General features: G+C 41.0%; 1 pseudogene; it reads right to left on the reverse strand.

The window, feature by feature from the left end:
• Positions 1–7,996: 7,996 nt before the first annotated feature.
• Positions 7,997–8,406, reverse strand: LOC131904968 (small ribosomal subunit protein eS17-like; annotated as a pseudogene).
• Positions 8,407–8,961: the final 555 nt, after the last annotated feature.

Raw genomic sequence — 8,961 nt, forward strand, 5'->3', positions numbered from 1 at the left:
GCTGTTGGGTTTAAGTCTTTATATTTTGAGCATGGAAAAATTCTCTACTAAACAACACTTCCTGTAAGTAGGTTTACTTTCCAAAATTAATTCTCTGCCTTTTTTAAAAAAAATAATAAAGTTATTTATTTATTTACATCTGGGACACAGTTTTCTCTTTCTTCTCTCCTCCCACTCTCTCCCCTCCACCTTCAGTCTGCATTCCCCATCCACTCATCCTCAATTTCTATTCAAAAAAGGGCAGGCCTCCCATTGTTATCAATAAACCATGGCATATCAACTTGCAATAAGACTAAGCACTTCTCCTTGTATTAAGGCTGGGCAAGATAATCCAGTATGAGGAGTATGGTAACCAAAGCTTGTAAAAGAGTCAGAGACAATCACTGCTTCCACTGTTAGGAGTCACACAAAAAGACCAAGCTCCACAACTGCCACATATATGTAGAGTGCCTAGGTCAGTCCCATGTACTGGTTGTCAATTGACAACAGTCCCTGGTTGTCAATTCAGTATCTATGAGGCCCCATGAGCCCAAATTTGTTGATTCTGTGAGATTTCTTGTGGTATCCTTGACTTCTCTGTCTCCTACAATCCTTTTTCCACCTATTTTACAGGATTCCCAGAACTCCACCTAATGTTTGACTGTGGGTCTATGTCTGTTTCCAACAAAGTGGATGAAGCTGCTTTAATGACAATTGGGCTAGGAACAAATCTGGTCACAGGACATTGCTGTAGATATCGCTCTGTATAAATAAAATGCTGATTGGCCAGTAGCCAGGCAGGAAGTATAGGTGGGACGAGCAGAGAGGAGAATTCTGGGAATAGGAAGGCTGAGTCAAGAGACACTGCCAGCCTCCACCATGAGCACCAACATGTAAGATACTGGTAAGCCATGAGCCATGTGGCAAGGTATAGATTTATAGAAATGGGTTAATTTAAGATCTAAGAACTAGATAGTTAGAAGCCTGAGCCATTAGGCCAAACAGCTTAAATAGTATAAGAGTCTGTGTGTTTATTTTACAAGTGGGCTGCGGGACTGCTGGGGCTTGGTGGGAGCTGAAGAGAAATTCTCCAGCTACAGGACATGGCAAGTTCAGGCTACATATACACTATTGCTAGGAGTCTTAGCTGAGGTCATCACCATATATACTTAGTCATAAGTGGTTATTAGCTGTAAAATAAAGAATAACTATGCTACAATGCACAAACTCCGAGAGAGTAGCTAATTCTCTTAAATCATGCCAGAAATTTAATAATAGATAAATGAACAAGGAAATATATGTGACTCAAACTTGGCATATGTTTTATTGTGCTAAAGGCCAGGACAAATCATCCTTGGGGATACTGTTTGTTACACAGACGCAAGAGCCACAGGGTTTCTTTTCAGAAGAGCTTCTTAGAATCAAATGAATAGCTTTTGAATCCTCAGCTAACTTTTGGCTAATGACGCTTGCCTTTTCTCTTATCCCCTGCTGTTCATTAAAAGAATGTGATCCATGGTGTACAGTGTCAGAATGAATAGCAGGGTCGGTCACTAATCCCAATTTGTGTGCCCCAGGATGCCTGCTACAGAATGAAGAGATGTGTATGTTTGATTAAGTTTCTAGGAAAAGAAGTGCAGTCAGCTAGGGGTCTACAGCTACATGGCAGTGTGTAACAATAGTTTTAAAACATGGAATTCTTAGGGAGACATAAAAAAAATCATAGGTCAGGTTGCTGACCATACGATGAATGAAGTTTGTGTCTAAAAGTAATAAGCAAGTTTTCAGAGAATATTTCCAACAGGGACATCATTTTATCAAAAATGGTTGTTATAATATTTTCATCCCTATCCTTGTGGAGTACATAGTCCTTCACAGTCAGCATCCCACTTGATTGTGACCACTTTACTTTGTGTCCAAGAGTTAGAATACAGAAACAACTTTCCTAGTTAAGGGAGGGAGAGACCAAACAAACAAACAAAAACCTTGCTTATCTGTCAATGTACTCTACCCCATGGATTTTTCTTTAACACTGTTGTCTGTAGGTATAAACAGTAAAGATGTCTTTAAGTGAATCATGATGTTTGAGGCAGTTAAGATAAATCAAGCTACCTGGTTTAGAAAGACATTCTGCTGTAGGGAGGCCAGCTCCCATCTTTTACAGGGTTCCTATGAGGAGGAGAGAGAGATGAAAAAAAAAAAAGAACTTTTAGATAGTGGAGAGGAGAAAGACATAAACAAAGGATAGCTTCAAGAGGACCCTGTAGCACAAATCTTAAAAGTCTTATTAATAAAAACAAACTTGGAGCCAGGTATTGGGGTGAATGCTGGAAGATTAGAGAAGCAAATCAGCCACAGCTAACCTCACCTCGCCAATTCCTCAGCTGATCTCATTTCCTCAAGCTGGAAGCCTCTGTGTCTTCATCCAAATGGATCTCATCTGAACTGTTGCTCAAAAGCCTAAAAGCTTAACCAGGCTCTATTTCCTGGTCCTCATGCCTTAAATACCTTTCTGCTTCCTGCCATAACTTCCTGGGATTAAAGGTGTGAGTCACCATGCCTGGCTGTTTCCAGTGTGGCTTTGAACTCACAGAGATTCAGATGGATCTCTGCCTTCAGAATGCTAGGATTAAAGGTGTGTGTGCCACTATTTTCTGGCCACTATATCTAGTGGCTGTTCTTTTCTCTAATCCCAGATAAGTTTATTAGGGTGCACAATATTTTTGGGGAACACAATATTACCACAGGACCTGGATCAAAATCCACTGACATGAGCAAAACTGGGAGTGGCGCAAGGAGAGGTGGTAATGGAGAGCAAAGAATGGTGAATGAGAACACAAGGAATTAAGAGGGTCAAGCTGGAACAGGGACAGAGTGGGAGAGTAAGAAAAGAGATACCATGATAAATGAAGACATCATGGGAATAGGAAGAGGCAGGGTGCTGGGGAAGCTCTCAGGAATCCCCAAGGATGACCCCAACTTGGACTACTGGCAATGGTTGAGAGGGTGCCTGGACTGGTCTACTCTGGTGGCCGGTCTAGTGAATACCCTAACTGCCATCATAGGACCTTTGTTCAGTGACTGATGGAGGCAGATACAGAGATCCATTGCCAGGTTCCAGGCAGCTCCAGGAATCCAAATCAATAAGAGAGAGGAAGGATTCTGTGGGCAGGGAACATTGAGATCATGATAGGAAAACCTGCAGAAATGACCAGCCACACCAGTGGAAACCCATGAACTATGGACTAATAGCTGTGGAGCCCCTATAGGAATAGACTAGGACCTCTGGATATGGGAGATAGTTGTTTAGCTTGAACTATTTGAGGGGCCCCCAGGCAGGGGGATTGGGATCCATCCCTGGTGCATGGGTGGGCTTTTTGGAGCCAAGTGCCTAGGGTGTAACACCTTGCACATCCTGGGTGTGTGTGGCGGGGGGGGGGGGGGGCTGGACCTTGCTTCAACTGAATGTGCCAGGCTCTGCTGACTCTGCTGACTCCCATGGGAGACCTTGATTTGGAAAATGTAGGGATGGGAGGTAGGTTTGAGGGGAAGGGTGGGGGAAGTGGGAAGAGGGAAAAGGGGGAAATCTGTAGTTGGCATGTGAAGTGAATAGAAAATTTCTTAATAAAAAAGGAAAAAAAAAGAAAATAAAGCTAGAAGAAAGAAAAACAACAGCAACAACAAAAAACAAAATCCACTGACCCCTTCTGTCTCTTCAAAAGGGCTTTCTATAACAATGTCAAAAGGCAGGGCAAAAGACCTCCACCTTGCTAGATCAAATCATAGTGCATGTATAAGTGTAGACCCTTCCAAATACCTGATAACTATTCCTGTGGTCAAATAATTCCCGTATGTAGCCCTGCTGGGTAAAGTAAGCTTTATATACAGAATGGGAAAATATCTTCACCAACCCCACATCTGACAGAGGGCTGAACTCCAAAATATATAAGGAACTCAAGAAACTAGATATCAAAATACCAAACAATCTAATAAAAAAGTGGGCTACAGTGCTAAACAGAGAAATCTCAATAGAAGAATCTATAGATAAATTTCTAAATGGTCTTATTAAATAAAAAACATGGAGCCAAATATAGGAGTGAAAGCCTTAGATCAGGGAAATAGGGAAAGCCACCAGCCAACCTTACCTCACCAACTCTGCATCTTCCAAATGTAAGTTACTTCCTGTCTTACCCACGCCTTTATTCCCTTGCTGTTCTGCCCTCTCATTGGCTATCTTAGCCAAGCTACCTCACTTCCTCTTCCTACACAACGCCATCACTTTCTATCTGTTTGTACAGACCTCTATGATTGATACTGGGATTAAAGGGGTGTGTCACCACACTTGGCTCTGTTCCCTAGTGTGGCCTTGAACACACAGACATCCTGACTGCCAAGGGATAAAGGGCATGTGCTACCTGACTTATTGTTTACTTAAATTAGCTTGCTATTTCTTCTGATCTGCAGGTAAGCTTTATTAAAGTACAAATAAAATATCACCATATTTCAGCATAAATAAAATATCACCATGAGAATCTCAAATGTCTGAAAGACATTTAAGAAACAGCTCAAAATCCTTAGTCATCAGGGAAATGAAAATCAAAACAACTATGAGATACCATTTTATACCCATCAGAATGGCTAAGATTCAAAACACTGATGAGAGCTTATGTTGAAGAGGATGTGGAGCAAGGAGAACACTCTTCTACTGTAGTTAGGAGTGCAAACTTGTACATCCACTTTGGAAATCAGTAAATTGGGAATCAATCTACCTCAAGACCCAATGTTACACTCTTGGGTGTATATCCAAGAAATGCTCAATCATACCACAAGGACACTTGTTCAACTGTGTTCATAGCAGCATTATTCATAATAGCCAGAACCTGGAAACAACCTAGATGGCCCTCAACCGAAGAATGGATAAAGAAAATGTAGCACATATACACAATGGAGTACTACTCAGCAGTAAAAAAATGACATCATAAAATTTGCAGGCAAGTGCATGGAACTATAAAATATCATTCTGAGTGAGGTAACCCAGACTCAGACAGACAAACATGGCATGCACTCACTCAAAAGTGGATACTAATTGTAAAGCAAAGGATAACCAGACTACAACCTCAGCTCCAGAGAGGATAGGTAACAAGGAGGACCTTAAGAGGGATGAATGGATCACCCTGGGAAGGGGAAATAGATGAGATTTCTATGAGTAAACTGGGAGTAAGGGGAGGGGGGCAACAGAGGATAAGGGATGGGGGATAAGAACATAACAGAATGGGATGGTTGAGCTGGAACATGGACAGAGTGGGAGAGTAATGAAAGAGATACCTTGATAGAGGGAGACATCATGGGGATAGGGAGAAACTTGGAGCTAGGGAAGTTCCCAGGAATCCATAAGGATGACCCCACTTTAGACTACTAGCAGTACTGGAGAGGGTGCCTCAACTGGCTTACCCTGGTAATCATTTTGTTGAATACCCTGTCATCATAGAGCCTTCATCCAGTAAGTGATGGAAGCAGATGAGGAGATCCACAGCCAATCACCAGGCCAAGCTCTAGGAGTTCAATCGAAGAGAGCAAAGAGGGATTCTATGAGCAAGGGATATCAAGATTACAATTTATAAAACATACAGAAACAACCAAATCAAGCTAGTGGGAACTTATGAAGTTTAGGCCAACAGCTGTGGAGCCTCCATGGTACTGGACTAGGCTGTCTGCATAAGCATGACAGTTCTGTAGCTTGATCTCTAAGGGTCCCCCTGGCAGTAGGATCTGAATTCATCCCTGGTGCATGAGCTGGCTTTTTTGAGCCCATTACCTATGATGGGACAGCTTGCATTGCCTTGATGCAGGGGGAGGGGCTGGACCTGCCTAAACTGAATGTACCAGGCTCTACTGACTTCCCATGGGAGACCTTATCTTTTCAGAGGAGGGAATAGGGGTTGGATTGGGGCAAGAGATGGGGGGTGGGAGGAGGGAAGCTGGGGGTTTGTGATTGTTTGTAAGATAAATAAAGAATTTCTTAATAAAACAAAGTAAAAAATACAAGGATTTCACTGGTGGCTCTGAGCAAACATATGGGAAGAAATTTGTGAAGTATACATTTTTTTCATCAGGTGGATTTAAAATAAAATTCCTTTGATTTCTTTCTATTAGATATTTGAGAATTTTTTTATACTGTGTTTTGATCATATTCACTCTTTCTTAACTCCTTCAAGATCTACTTTTCTTCACTACTTACCCAATTTTTTTATATTTTTTTCAACTCATCAAGTTCAGTTTGTATTACTTATATTTCTTAGATATTTGGGCTTCTACTGGAACAGGGTTGACTTACCAGGGACAACACTCTTATAGGAAACTGCCTATCCCCCTAGTAGCTATCAAATGCCAATAGTCCTCAGCTATGGGTAGGTCTCTGTGACCATCTCCACAATGATGGTGAAATGTGGTTTGGCTTGAATTTGGATGGGTCTTGTGCCTGCTACCACAATTACTGTGAGGATACTTTCTTTGTATTCATCTACAATCTCTGACTCTTAAAGTCTTTCTGCTCCCATCCCCATTGGAATAATGCATGAACCTTGGGAGGAGGAGATATGATTTAGATGCCAAAATAGAAGTGGAGCCACAATAACTATTGGCCTGGCAAGAAATGTCCTCTTGTACAATAGTGGCACAGACATCATGAAAAACACCAATTACTTCCTGACTGTTATTCATCTACCAGAGTAATGAAAATAGGTGATAGAAATAGTATTAAACCAACTTCTGATGACTTATCATTAAACACATAGATTAATGCATCTCTCAACACTTATCAATGAAGCTTCTATTTGCAGTAAATACAGATTAATATAGAATCCTTCAACTGGTCAAAGTGTAGAGAATAAGAGAATATAGAATGCTCAGATCTCTGACTCTTTAATCCAAGAATTATCTTCACTAAGTTAATATGAAGTTATGCTACAAACCCAGTACAGGTAATACACACACACACACACACACACACACACACACACACACACACACACACATAGTGGTAATAAGGATAAATTATTCCACCTTGTTTACTTAGTTCAAACCACTTTATTATAAAACCATTCTTGGTTGGAGAAAAAATTAAGAATGTAACTTGTTAGTGGTGGATTTAGTTTTCCAAATCCACTTGAAATAAATGAATAAGCAATGAAAAAAGTCTGTGATTACAAATCTTCAGCAGAACAAGAGTACCAGACCAAATTGGTGAACACTCCACACACTTTGGTTTCAAGAAGAACAAATTGGGACTAAGTCTGAAATTTTCTTCCACTGGCTAACTTTCAAATGAGTTCTATGCATGCAACTGAGAAAACAAGGATATCAACATTAATTAGCTGTGAACCCTGTGAACTACACAACCAACCTTCCATGGAAGATGCACTGTTGTATGGGTAACCTAGCACCCTCTGATTGAATATGAAACCTCCTCCACAGGAGGCAACCCATTCTGTAAACCTAATCAACCACCCATATCTAAGAAGGTCATAGGCCCAAAGGGGTAACTTAAATTTTAGTTGATTAACTAAATTGAGATAGTATCATTTGTCTTCTAAATATCTGTGTTTATACATGAAGACAACAGCTATTCTCATCCATATTGAGAGAAGCATATTTAGTGAATGCAGAGACAGTTGAGTAGCCATGAAGCTTAGAATAAGTGACAGCTGAGTGCACATTCCTAAACAAGACTTTATACTATGTCCTCTAAGCCTCAGGGAACATCATGGAGGAAGTGACATGAAGAATGTAAAAGCCAGAAGATAGGAGGAGGGGCTGCAAAATCATAGCCTCTTGACACATTATACATATTATAATCATAAACTTAAAACATCTACAGTTACTTGCATTTGACTAAAAAAGACTGGCCTGAACAATGTCATGGAATCATGTCCAGCTTTTAAGGTACGTATTACTACTGACTACCAATTTTTTTTGTTGTTGTTGTTTTCAGGTTTATTGGAAATATGACAGAACAGATTCAAACGGCTCCATGTAGTGATTTGAAATTCATCCCAACTGTAGTCTGAGTGACCTGCAGGTTAGAGAGGCTCTCGAAGTCCAGAAGCTTCAGCATTTCCTTGGTGTCAGGATCTACCTCAGTGTTCTCCTGATCCAGGGCTGAGATCTCAGGAACATAATTATCTCTCTTTTTTCTCTCTTCTTTCTGCAACTTGATAAAAATACCTCTCACAGGACCTCTCTGAATCCTCTTCATCAGATATGTGTGACATAGCCGGCTATCTTGTTGCAGAGTTTCTTGCTGGGCATAATGGCCATCTCCTCGCACATGCACTTGTTGGTGTGGAAGTCATTACCCAGGCACGTGTAGTACTTCTCAATAATGACCCAGGCCACCTTCTTCACAGTCTTGGTGCAAACAAGGCCCATGTTGATGGGTCCCTGTAGGACGAATCTTAAAAGGTCTTATTAATAAAAACAAACCCGGTGCCAGTTATTGGGGTGAATGCTGGAAGATCAGAGAAGCAGAACCAGCCACAGCTAATCTCACCTCACCAATTCCTCAGCTGATCTCATTTCCTCAAACTGGAAGCCTTTGTGACTTCATCCAAATGGATCTCATCTGAACTGCTGCTCAAAAGCCTAAAAGCTTAACAGACTCTAGTTCCTGCTTTTCTCGACTTATATACCTTTGTGCTTCCTGCTATCACTTCCTGAGATTAAAGACATGTGTCACCATGCCTGGCTGTTTCCAGTGTGGCTTTGAACTCACAGAGATTCGGATAGACCTCTGCCTCCAGAATGCTAGGGTTAAAGGTGTGTGTGTCACCATTTTCTGGCCTTTATATCTATCTAGCAGTTGTTCTGTTCTCTGACCCCAGGTAAGTTTATTAAGGTGCACAATATATGGGAGGACACAATATTACCACAGGTCCTGGTAAAAGAACTGATTACCAATTTTTAATAAATTCTGGAAGAGAAGAA

Source organism: Peromyscus eremicus, chromosome 2 (assembly GCF_949786415.1).
Source record: "Peromyscus eremicus chromosome 2, PerEre_H2_v1, whole genome shotgun sequence".
Classification (NCBI taxonomy): domain Eukaryota; kingdom Metazoa; phylum Chordata; class Mammalia; order Rodentia; family Cricetidae; genus Peromyscus; species Peromyscus eremicus.